Here is a 12324-nt window from a genome sequence, read left to right as displayed (position 1 = left end):
CAAGAGTTGCATTCACTTCACAAAATGGTAACTCAGACTAGTGGCAGTCTAACGAATGACTAATGATAATCTTGCTGAAGCTACCTGACGTCCAACAAACCGAATGCAAGAATGGAACAACATGCCAAAGCCAGAAACAGTGGACTGCACTACGCCCCCAGAATACTGTACTTGGAGTGCCCAGAACGAGAAAGGAATCACTAGCACCAGAGTAGAAGAATCACATACGGTCTACAATCAAGAAAGCTGTTAAAACTACACTCCTTACCGGACAGCAACGGCAAGGCGAGGAAACGCACATTGCCGTTACATACACTAACCCCCAGGGCAGGTAACTGGGGCGTTAGAGGCCACCAGGCAGGAAAAATACCGCTGGTTGAACTTAACAAGGTGAATGCAGTAAGTAGTAATAAGCAGTCGAGGAAAGCTAATCAGATCAGCTTCCCCCAACCATTCCGCTCGCTGCTCTTCGCCTCGGCGACACTACGAACAGCAACATGAACCCAAGTCACTGGAGAATCGCGAGATGTCACAATGGTGGAGGTTTCTCTGCTGGAATTGAAATGCATTCATCTTAAATCCTGCAGGATCCAGTTTAGGACGAGGTCGTGCACCCTCGTGACCACAGCCCTTCCATCCGGCAGTACGTGCGCGCCGCCAGCGGTCCCAGAGTGTTATCGCAATGCCGGACCCGGCTCCTCCTGAGTCCCCAACCGAACTGTCACACACACACGACACGGAAAATCAACGACGTCGACTCAGAGATAGGGCAACATTTACTACATATCGATAATGGCCGCTGCTGCCACTTGCGGACAGGCAACGCTTGCGAAACGAGTGGCGCCAGTCAAGACGAGAAGAAGACAAACAATCGGAACCATGCCAACTATACGACACGGTCTGGCCTCCAACAGAGCGCGGAAACCTGCAAACAGCACCAACGTGAGCCGCAGCACGACTCAAGGACCTATGCGTTGTTGCTTTGCTCAAGTCGTGAATATCTTTCTCTTGAACAAATCATCCAATTTTTCTGAAATTGTTGTCTCCCTTCGAGGCAGGTTATTCTTTCTTTTTTTGGTTTTTTACGCCGACTTCAGAATACTGCATAATCTATTTCTTTATTTGTACGACTTCCTGAGCTATATTGCAACACTATGGTTGCTTGGATAACATCGGATGAGTAGAGGAGTGGCACTTACTGTTATAGTCAATGTGGAGCAGAGTCGGTTTCATCTGATTCATGACTTGGCTTAACAAGCAGCTTGCTCTTTCACCAAAGGATTTGGCATTTTATGTGTTTTTCAAATCCACGCTATACACTAACTTTTTGTATGATTGTGCTTAGAGTATAATGTAAATCGTGTAACATTAATCCGGTTGTTCTGCGTAAAATCCTTATGCTTTTTGGGATCAAAAAATAACCCTGAATTTTAAAAGGAAATTGCATGTCTTTGTCGCTATTTCATTCCTTTCATCAGTTTAAATGAAAATTACTATATTACTTTATTTTCAGGACAGTAGCAATGAGTATCCAAGAGGCTTGTACAGATGTCTTACGCAGAGGCAATTACACAAACATTGTTGTGCTTTGATTCGATCGATAGTTGAGTTTGGAACCACTTCTGATCCGAGCAAATAATTCAAATACTATGCTACCCTCTGCCTTAGCATTAGTAACTTATTTTAAGATCAAGAAAGGTAATTTTGCGTCGAGAACTTCAGAGCAAAAGCTGTTTCGTTATCCTTGAGTACAATCAGATTGCCTACTAATATTATTTCCTTTGGCCTATATTCACTTGTAAACCTCAATCAGGACTGCTACTCGCGAAGTAAAATCCAATTTAACAGAAGCCATAAGCCTTCACAGGTCAAGGTTTATCTCCTTCTCTCGGCGAGTGTGGATTTAACTCTGACTGGTAGTTCATGTTGCTGAGATTGATTTGCCCATGGTTTGTGAACGATGCATCATCCGTAAACAAAATCTTCGATGGAAATGTTGCACCGAACTGCAGGTTTGCGCAGACACCATTTGGAGAGCTGTAATCAGTTGGAGCGATATGTGTAAACAATGAAATGTGTGAGAATGTAGTACTTGCAGGAAACGCTTTTACTAATCCATCTCGCACAACTGAGCTGCCTCGAACGGACATGTCGACGTTGTGTTACCGCTGTTAAAACGTTCGTTGCATTTCTTCCATCAGTCACTCTTCCTTTCGCCGTCGTATTTTGTTCTTCACACACCCACTTTCTTGAAATTGGTTAATGATGTTTACAAAGACACGCCGCGAAAATTTGGCACGGTCAGTGCACTCTTCAGCAAAGAGCTGCATTGTTGCTCCAATAGCTCAGTGATATTTGGTATAAACGGAGTCATACCCAATTTTTAGCATGTATACCCTGTGAGAGTCTGAATAGCGTCACCAGTAATTTGTCTGACCCCTATAAAAGCAGAGTACAGAAGTATGGGCTTCTGGTGTAATGCTAGTAACACGAATCGAATACGAGCTACGTGTTTTCTTACATTTGGTAGGATAGAGCAGATGCTTGCGAGTCCTCTTATTCCGACAGCAGGACAGTGGTTCGAGACGCTGTCATCTCGTAAATGTTTAATCATGTTTCGCACATGTTATGCCGCAGCCCTCGCCTAAGTCTCTTCAAAGAGCCACATAAAGAAGTGTACAGTTCCAAGTAGTACACCTATGCTGCTTCTGGCGCACACTACACTTAAAAACGGTATTGAAGTATACGATACCACTGACGTCACAGTCCAAGATGGCGGTCACTTGACGACCTTAAAAAATGCAAATCATAATGTGGGTTGCCTACATGCACGGGCAGTCTTATCACTGACGTCGTCATGCTAAACAGTGACATCATTAATATGAGAACCCGAGAAAATTCTGGTCCTAAGTAAAATCGCTGGGTGGGTGGAAGACTTGTATCCAATCACACGTTGGCGAGTCTGGTGTGCCAATAGGAGACAGTAAAAATAAACCAGAAATTTTTCATTTCGCGTTTAAGAAATCGTTCACGCAGGAAAATCTTACAAATATACCTCCATAAGACTGTTACACACACTCCCAAATGGCGGATATAGTAATAGCATCCGTGTGGTAGAAAAACAACTGAAAAGAGTTGAAAACAAATAACTCACCATGTCCAGATGAAATCCCATTCAGTTTTACAGAGAATGCCTGTCGCATTGGTGTCTTTCTCAATTTGCATTTATCGGTAATCTCTCGTCCAGCGCAAGCACCCATGTGAAAGGAAAAAAAAGCGCAAGTAACTCCTGTAAACAAGAAAGGTAAAAGGACGGACAAACAAAATTAGAGACCAATATCCATAACAACTCTCTGCTGCACAATCACTGAAAAAAATGGTTCAAATGGCTCTAAGCACAATCGGACTTAACATCTGTGGTCATCAATCCCCTAGACTTAGAACTACTTAAACCTAACTAACCTAAAGACATCACACAGATCCATGCCCGAGGCAGCAGTACGTATCCGGACTGAAGCGCCTAGAACAGCACGTTGTTGTTGTTGTCTTCAGTCCTGAGACTGGTTTGATGCAGCTCTCCATGCTACTCTATCCTGTGCAAGCTTCTTCATCTCCCAGTACCTACTGCAACCTACATCCTTCTGAATCTGCTTAGTGTATTCATCTCTTGGTCTCCCTCTACGATTTTTACCCTCCACGCTGCCCTCCAATACTAAATTTGTGATGCCTTGATGCCTCAGAACATGTCCTGCCAACCGATACCTTCTTCTAGTCAAGTTGTGCCACAAACTCCTCTTCTCCCCAATTCTATTCAATACCTCCTCATTAGTTATGTGATCTACCCATCTAGTCTTCAGCATTCTTCTGTAGTACCACATTTCGAAAGCTTCTATTCTCTTCTTGTCCAAACTATTTATCGTCCATGTTTCACTTCCATACATGGCTACGCTCCATACAAATACTTTCAGAAACGACTTCCTGACACTTAAATCTATACTCGATGTTAACAAATTTTTTTTCTTCAGAAACGCTTTCCTTGCCATTGCCAGTCTACATTTTATATCCCCTCTACTTCGACCATCATCAGTTATTTTGCTCCCCAAATAGCAAAACTCCTTTACTACTTTAAGTATCTCATTTCCTAATCTAATTCCCTCAGCTCAGTTCCAATATAATACATTTCCTTGGGATCGAAAAGCTTCTGTTTACAAATGAATACGGACTTAGAGAGCATCACTCATGCAAAACTCAGCTTGCCCTTTTGTCGCACAATTTCTTCGAATCATAGGAGGAGGACAAATTGCAAAATTTACGGAAACCGTTTGACACGATGTCCTACCGGAGACTGTTAACGAAGGTACGAGTATATGGATTATATTCCCAGGTATGTGCGTGACTCAAATATTTCTTCAGTAATAGAGTCCAGTACATTCTCCTCAACGACAAGTGTTCATCGGAGACAATGATATCGTCAGGAGAGCCCAGCGGAAGTGTGATAGGACCGCTATTATTCGCTATATACATAAATACTCTGATGGACAAGGTGAGCAGCAATCTGCTGCTGATTGCTTATGACGTTGCGGTATAGAGGAAAGTGTCTTTAAGTGACAGCAGGAGGATACAAAATGGATTAGAGATAATATCAAGACGGCATGCCGAATCCCAACTTCCTGTAAGTTTAGTAAATGTATGTAGATGGAGATGAGTTTGAAAAATTATCCCGTAATGTTCAAATACAGCATTAGTAGCTGCTTGATGCAGTCCCGTCGTCGTAGTAGTGCAGGCGTATGGTCGAATTCGGCTTATTGGGAGAATTTTATTTAAGTGTGGTACGTCTGTAAAGGTGACCACGAATAGAACACTGTGATCTATTTAAGAGTACTGCTTGAGTGTACGGGATCCTCATCAGGTCGGATTCAAGGAAGACATGGAAGCAGTTCAGAGGCGGTCTTCTGGATTTGTTACCGATAGGGTGAATCCCCCCCCATGCACCATGGACCTTGCCGTTGGTGGGAAGGCTTGCGTGCCTCAACGATATAGATAGCCGTACCGTAGGTTCAACCACAACGGAGGGGTATCTGTGGAGAGGCCAGACAAACGTGTGGTTCCTGAAGAGGGGCAGCAGCCTTTTCAGTAGTTGCAGGGGCAACAGTCTGGATGACTGACTGATCTGGCCTTGTAACACTAACCAAAATGGCCTTGCTGTTCTGGTACTGCGAACGGCTGAAAGCAAGGGGAAACTACAGCCGTAATTTTTCCCGAGGGCATACAGCTTTACTGTGTGATTAAATGATGATGGCGTCCTCTTGGGTAAAATATTCCGGAGGTAAAATAGTCCTCCATTCGGATCTCCGAGCGGGGACTACTCAGGAGGACGTCGTTATCAGGAGAAAGAAAACTGGCGTTCTACGCATCGGAGCGTGGAATGTCAGATCCCTTAATCGGGCAGGTAGGTTACAAAATTTAAAAAGGGAAATGGATAGGTTAAAGTTAGATATGGAGGGAATTAGTGAAGTTCGGTGGCAGGAGGAACAAGACTTTTGGTCAGGTGAATACAGGGTTATAAATACAAAATCAAATAGGGGTAATGAAGGAGTAGGTTTAATAATGATTAAAAAATAGGAGTACGGGTAAGCTACTACAAATAGCATAGTAAACGCATTATTGTGGCCAAGATAGACACGAAGCCCACGCGTACCACAGTAGTACAAGTTTATATGCCAACTAGCTCTGCAGATGACGAAGAAATTGATGAAATGTATGATGAGATAAAAGAAATTATTCAGGTAGTGAAGGGAGACGAAAATTTAATAGTCATGAGTGACTGAAATTCGAGAGCAGGAAAAGGGAGAGAAGGAAATATAGTAGGTGAATATGGATTGTGGCTAATAAATGAAAGAGGAAGCCGCCTGTTAGAGTTTTGCGCGTAGCATAACTTAATCATAGCTAACACTTGGTTCAAGAATCATGAAAGAAGGTTGTATACATGGAAGAACCCTGGAGATACTATAAGGTATCAGATAGATTATATAATGGTAAGACAGAGATTCAGGAACCAGTTTATAAATTGTAAGACATTTCCAGGGGCAGATGTGGACTCTGACCACAATCTATTGGTTATGAACTGTAGATTAAAACTGAAGAAACTGCAAAAAGGTGGGAATTTATGGAGATTGGACCTGGATAAACTGGAAGAACCAGAGGTTGTACAGAGTTTCATGTAGAACATAAGGAAACAATTGACAGGAATCGGGGAAAGAAATACAGTAGAAGAAGAATGGGTAGCTTTGAGGGATGAAATAGTGAAGGCAGCAGAGGATCAAAGAGGTAAAACGACGAGGGCTAGTAGAAACCTTTCGGTAACAGAAGAAATATTGAATTTAATTGATGAAAGGAGAAAATATAAAAATGCATTAAATGAAGCAGGCAAAAAGGAATACAAATGTCTCAAAAATGAGATCGACAGGAAGGGCAATATGGCTAAGCAGGGATGGCTAGAGGACAAATGTAAGGATGTAGAGGCTTATCTCACTAGGGGTATGATAGATACTGCCTACAGGAAAATTAAAGAGACCTTTGGAGAAAGGAGAACCACTTGCATGAATATCAAGAGGTTTGATGGAAACGCAGTTCTAGGCAAAGAAGGGAAAGTAGAAAGGTGTAGGGAGTATATAGAGGGTCTATACAAGGGCGATGTACTTGAGGACAATATTATGGAAATGGAAGAGGATGTAGATGAAGATGAAATGGGAGATATGATACTGCGTGAAGAGTCTGACAGAGCACTGAAAGACCTAACTCGAAACAAGGACCCCGGAGTAGACAACATTCCATTAGAACTACTGACGGCCTTGGAAGAGCCAGTCCTGACAAAACTCTACCATCTGGTAAGCACGATGTATGAGACAGGCGAAATTCCCTCAGACTTCAAGAAGAATATAACAAATCCAATCCCAAAGAAAGCAGGTGTTGACAGATGTGAAAATTACCGAACTATCAGTTTAATAAGTCACAGCTGCAAAATACTCACGCGAATTCTTTACAGACGAATGGAAAAACTGATAGAAACCGACCTCGGTGAAGATCAGTTTGGATTCCGTAGAAATGTTGGAACAGGTGAGGCAATACTGGCCCTACGACTTATCTTAGAAGAAAGATTAAGGAAAGGCAAACCTACGTTTCTAGCATTTGTTGATTTAGAGAAAGCTTTTGACAATGTTGACTGGAATACTCTCTTTCAAATTCTGAAGGTGGCAGGGGTAAAATACAGGGAGCGAAGGGCTATTTACAATTTGTACAGAAACCAGATGGCACTTATAAGAGTCGAGGGGTATGAAAGGGAAGCAGTGGTTGGGAAGGGAGTGAGACAGGGTTGTAGCCTATCCCCGATGTTATTCAATCTGTATATTGAGCAAGCTATAAAGGAAACAAAAGAAAAGTTCGGAGTAGGTATTAAAATCCATGGAGAAGAAATAAAACCTTTGAGGTTCGCCGATGACATTGTAATTCTGTCAGAGACAGCAAGGGACTTGGAAGAGCAGTTGAACGGAATGGACAGTGTCTTGAAAGGAGGATATAAGATGAACGTCAACAAAAGCAAAACGAGGATAACGGAATGTAGTCGAATTAAGTCGGGTGATGCTGAGGGAGTTAGATTAGGAAATGAGACACTTAAAGTAGTAAAGGAGTTTTGCTATTTGGGGAGCAAAATAACTGATGATGGTCGAAGTAGAGAGGGTATAAAATGTAGACTGGCAATGGCAAGGAAAGCGTTTCTGAAGAAAAAAAAATTGTTAACATCGAGTATAGATTTAAAAGTCAGGAAGTCGTTTCTGAAAGTATTTGCATGGAGTGTAGCCATGTATGAAAGTGAAACATGGACGATAAATAGTTTAGACAGGAAAAGAACAGAAGCTTTCGAAATGTGGTGCTACAGAAGAATGCTGAAGGCTAGATGGGTAGATCACTTAACTAAGGAGGAGGTATTGAATAGAATTGGGGAGAAGAGGAACTTGAGGCACAACTTGACAAGAAGAAGGGATCTGTTGGTAGGACATGTTCTGAGACATCGAGGGATCACCAATTTAGTATTGGAGGGCAACGTGGAGGGTAAAAATCGTAGAGGGAGACCAAGAGATGAATACACTAAGCAGATTCAGAAGGATGTAGGTTGCAGTAGGTACTGGGAGATGAAGAAGCTTGCACAGGATAGAGTAGCATGGAGAGCTGCATCAAACCAGTCTCAGGACTGAAGACCACAACAACAACAACAACTACTACAGGGTAAATCAAGACGCGAGTATTACCGAGATGTTTCGCAAACTCGAATGGGAAACTCAGAAGGGGAGCCGACGCTCTTGCTGTGATACATTATTGAGAAAATTGATAAAACTAGCATTGGTAGGTGACTGCAGGGTCATTCTACTGCCATCAACGCGCCTTTCTCGTAAGTGCCATGAGGATAACAGAAATGAGGGCTCGTAAGGAGACATACGGTCAGTCGTTCTTCTCTCGCTCTTTCTGAGAGTGGAAGAAGCAAAAAAATGGCTCGTGGTGGTACGAGGTACACTCCGCCATGCACCATACGGTGGTTTGTGGAATACGTATGTAGATGTAGTAGCGTACACCCTAAAAGAGTATTGTAATCTCTTGGCTCCACCTGTAGTTAGTGGCCTTCTCAACGAACCCATGACCCTAGATGAACGCTTGGATGAGCCGCAGCGGTCTCCTATTGTTCCAGCTTACAGATCGTCGCCCAGTGAAAGCTACAACTGGGTAGGTCCTACACTACAGCTGCGCTTCGTCGCTCTTCGAAAGCGAGCCGTCGGCTGCTATTATATACCAGCGACCTCGTTACCTATGCTCCCTCACGTATTGACGCTGCTCCTGTCATGGAAATACCCGAGAACCTAGAAGACAAAGAAACGACGCTCGGACATTGTGAACCGACAGACGTGCTGTAGTACGAAATAGGATACTCTTAAGCTGTTTAATTCAGATATGTTCCGACCATTTAAAGGTACCGCTGCACAGGTTTCATAAGCAGAAGAACGATAAGTTTGTCATTAAGTGAAAATTCTGTACCACATTAACAACAGTTTCTAGTTAAGGACCCAAAGCAGTCAAATGAGAATTATAACGAACTGACAGATGCACGCACATTCGACGGAAATGCAACCAACGAATTACCCAAAACAATGTTAAACTGACTGACATTCGTTTTGTCTATTAGGTTACTTGGACGTGCAAGGGCATGAAGATTTATTTGTCTACTTAAAAATGTACTACTTCTTCTCAGACACTGACTCGTCCGTTCGTATCACACTCATGGGGCGTTATTTTATGTTGCAGGCGTGAGATTTCTTGCCATCTCAGAAGACCTGCAGTCACTTTTCAAGCTATATCAGGTCTCTAATCTACTTCGATCTAAGTGCCCCAACTTCCATGTAGCACCTTGATGAAGCACAGTCATCGATAATGTTTTCCTTCTGGTGGAGGCAACAAATGAATGGAGACGCCTTGGACAAAAGTCATGCGAAGGGTTCTCATGTTGGAAGATGTGGATGTATGATACCCAAATGTTGCAGTTAGCTGCAATGTATTGCGGTAGTGCAGACACGATAGCCAAGAAGTCTGCTGCAGATACCGAACATCGCTGTCGTAGCGAGTTAACCGACTTTGAACGTGCTATGATAAATGGTCCAAAACGGTTGTATCGTAGCACATCACAGAATACACAAAAATTCGGGTACCGACGTCCACATTGTGTACAGTGGATCTTCAGTATAGGAGAGAAAATGTTGACATTGGCGTAAACCGCCGCCCAGGAGGACCACAAGTGTTTCTGCTCTGATGAGCCAAAACATTATGACCACCTGCTTAATAGCTCATTTGTCCGTCTTTGGAACGAAATACATCACCGATTCTGCTTGTCATGGATCCGACAGTTTGTTGCGAGATTTGTGGAGGTATGTGGCATTAGATTTCTACGCATAGATCATGTAATTCGTGTAAATAACGGGTCGCTGATTCGGGTAAGCAGTGATGGTGTCCGATAGCGACCCATATGCGAAATCAAGGTGAGTTTACTAAATGTTCCAGACACCACAGTGGCATGGTTTTGCCTCCGGGACACGAAAATTATATCGCCGTCGCGGAAGACATAAAGCATGATTCGCAGCTGTCAGCATGTCTTCGATTACTACCACATGTCCCAGCAAGCACAGTAGAACGTCTCCCATAGCATAATACTGATCACACCAGCCTGCGCGCTCTGCAAGTTTCGAGCCGTCGTTCACCTCGATGACGGCGTTTGTGGAGACGACCATTGAGCTAGTGATGCAAGAATGTGATTCACCCGATGACCCGATACTTTTCCATTGATCAACGGTCGAGTTCCGATGGTCTCGTGTCAACCGCAGTTGTAACTGACGATGTCATTGGGTCAACATGTGAACATCTAGGAGTGGTCTGCTGCGGAGCTCCATTTGCAACAAGGTACGATGAATTGGTGTGCACACATACATTTTTGTGTGCACAAGCATTGTACAACCAGACAAGCCTCCGAACCCGACATTCGATGAAGAATTGTGGACGTTGTAATTGGACAACGTGCTGTGTAGTGAATGCCAGGCATAGTCAAGGCACAACGGTAGAGAAAGTGGATGCTTATGCCATCTGTGGGCCAGAATCGAAGGCAAAGTGGAAGTGCTTCCGCCTGGTGGCATCTAAATTAAACAACGCTATGTGGGAGACAGTGTCTGGCTTGTGCTGCACTCTGACAGCGAAATAATAAAAGAATTAAACTAAATAATATTGTTACGTGTAGTAAAAATATAAATGTAATATTACTTTAATATATGAAAATGACTGTAACTGAATATTTTAATGCTATGGTATGTTTAACTGTAAATAGAGAACATGGCGTAATGTAAAATAATGTTTAGGTGTGGGGGGAATCCTCGGGAATGAGAACAGTGTACAGGTTGGTGCGTAATATTGGCGGTAGAGGTAAGCTGGCGTAGCTCTGAGACAGAACAAGTGTTAAGTGGCGTAAAAGTGACTGCCGGTTTGTGCTACGGTAACGTTGCTAACAGACCATTTAGAAGTGAACTGAAAACAGATATAGACTTCGTTGATCGAATGGCTACAAGCTACATGGACACTAAGGCTTGTGAGACGCGGTATTCCAACGGAGAAGGGGTGTGAGCGGAAAAATAGTACGGTTTCACGCTCTGAGGTACATGGCACTGCATGGTGCAGTGCTGTGTTAATTGCGACGAGTTGCTTGTGCCAACAGCGAGGTGTGAAGGGACCAGTAGACGCATCAACGGCGTATTGTGATCTCAATAACTGATGAGGTCCATTGGTGAGCTCACTGTGGTAGCAACGACCGACGAGTTATATTACAAGAGTATTATTATGAACAGTGGTGGTTATACCGACACCATTACCAGTACATTTATATTTTGTGAATCAGTTTGTATAGTAGTCAAACCAAGTTCTCTACAGTGTGTAAAGTTTGGAGGCAATAATAATTTTGTGGTTTAAATTGCATTCCCCGAGTGTAATCAATTATTTAAAGGATATAGCTCATTATTACCCCATATCCAGTGATTTCTATGTGCTGCAACATCAGTGAAAAGTTATGGTGCGTTAGTATCGGTGTAGCTATATTACAAGAGAAAATAGTCGGAATTAACGCCGAAATTGCCAGCAGAGGCCGCTTCAAGCAACGGATGGAAGATGCAAGGTACTGTGTGTGCCACCTTAATTACTATCCAGCTCGATGTGGTGGCTTTTCAGTACATTGCCGTAGTAAAAAATTACTCGGTTCCGTCCGAGCTACGTGAGTCTCAATTAGTTTTTTCAGTAACTATATTGACAAGCAGATCTACATTGTTCTTTAATTAAGTGTTCAAGGAAATTCCTGCCACCACAATACACATTGGGCCTTCAGCACAATGCAAGCTCAATAACATTAAATTCAGTAATTACAATTTGTGTAGTTTACATTAACCTAAAACAAGTTTAAGTGTTTATGTATTGTGAAACTATTTCAGGCTGTGGTATTGTTTTAAATAAATGATGTCCTCCTGCTAGGCAATATCAAACATACAGAATTAAGTGCTCCCTGCTCAGTCACTTCAAAGAGATTATCAGTGCTACTAATAATCAAATATAGACGTAAAAATAAGTTTGTTACGCGCCATTATCATTATCTGTTCCAAAAATTCCGTGTAGTAGTTGTATCACCATATGGTGTCTATTCAAACCTATTACACGCGAGAGCCGCTTTCCGGAAGTCCGATACCGCATGGTCTA

This window comes from Schistocerca piceifrons, chromosome 2 (assembly GCF_021461385.2).
Source record: "Schistocerca piceifrons isolate TAMUIC-IGC-003096 chromosome 2, iqSchPice1.1, whole genome shotgun sequence".
In the NCBI taxonomy this organism is placed as follows: Eukaryota; Metazoa; Arthropoda; class Insecta; order Orthoptera; family Acrididae; genus Schistocerca; species Schistocerca piceifrons.
Note: the sequence above shows the minus strand (reverse complement) of the source record.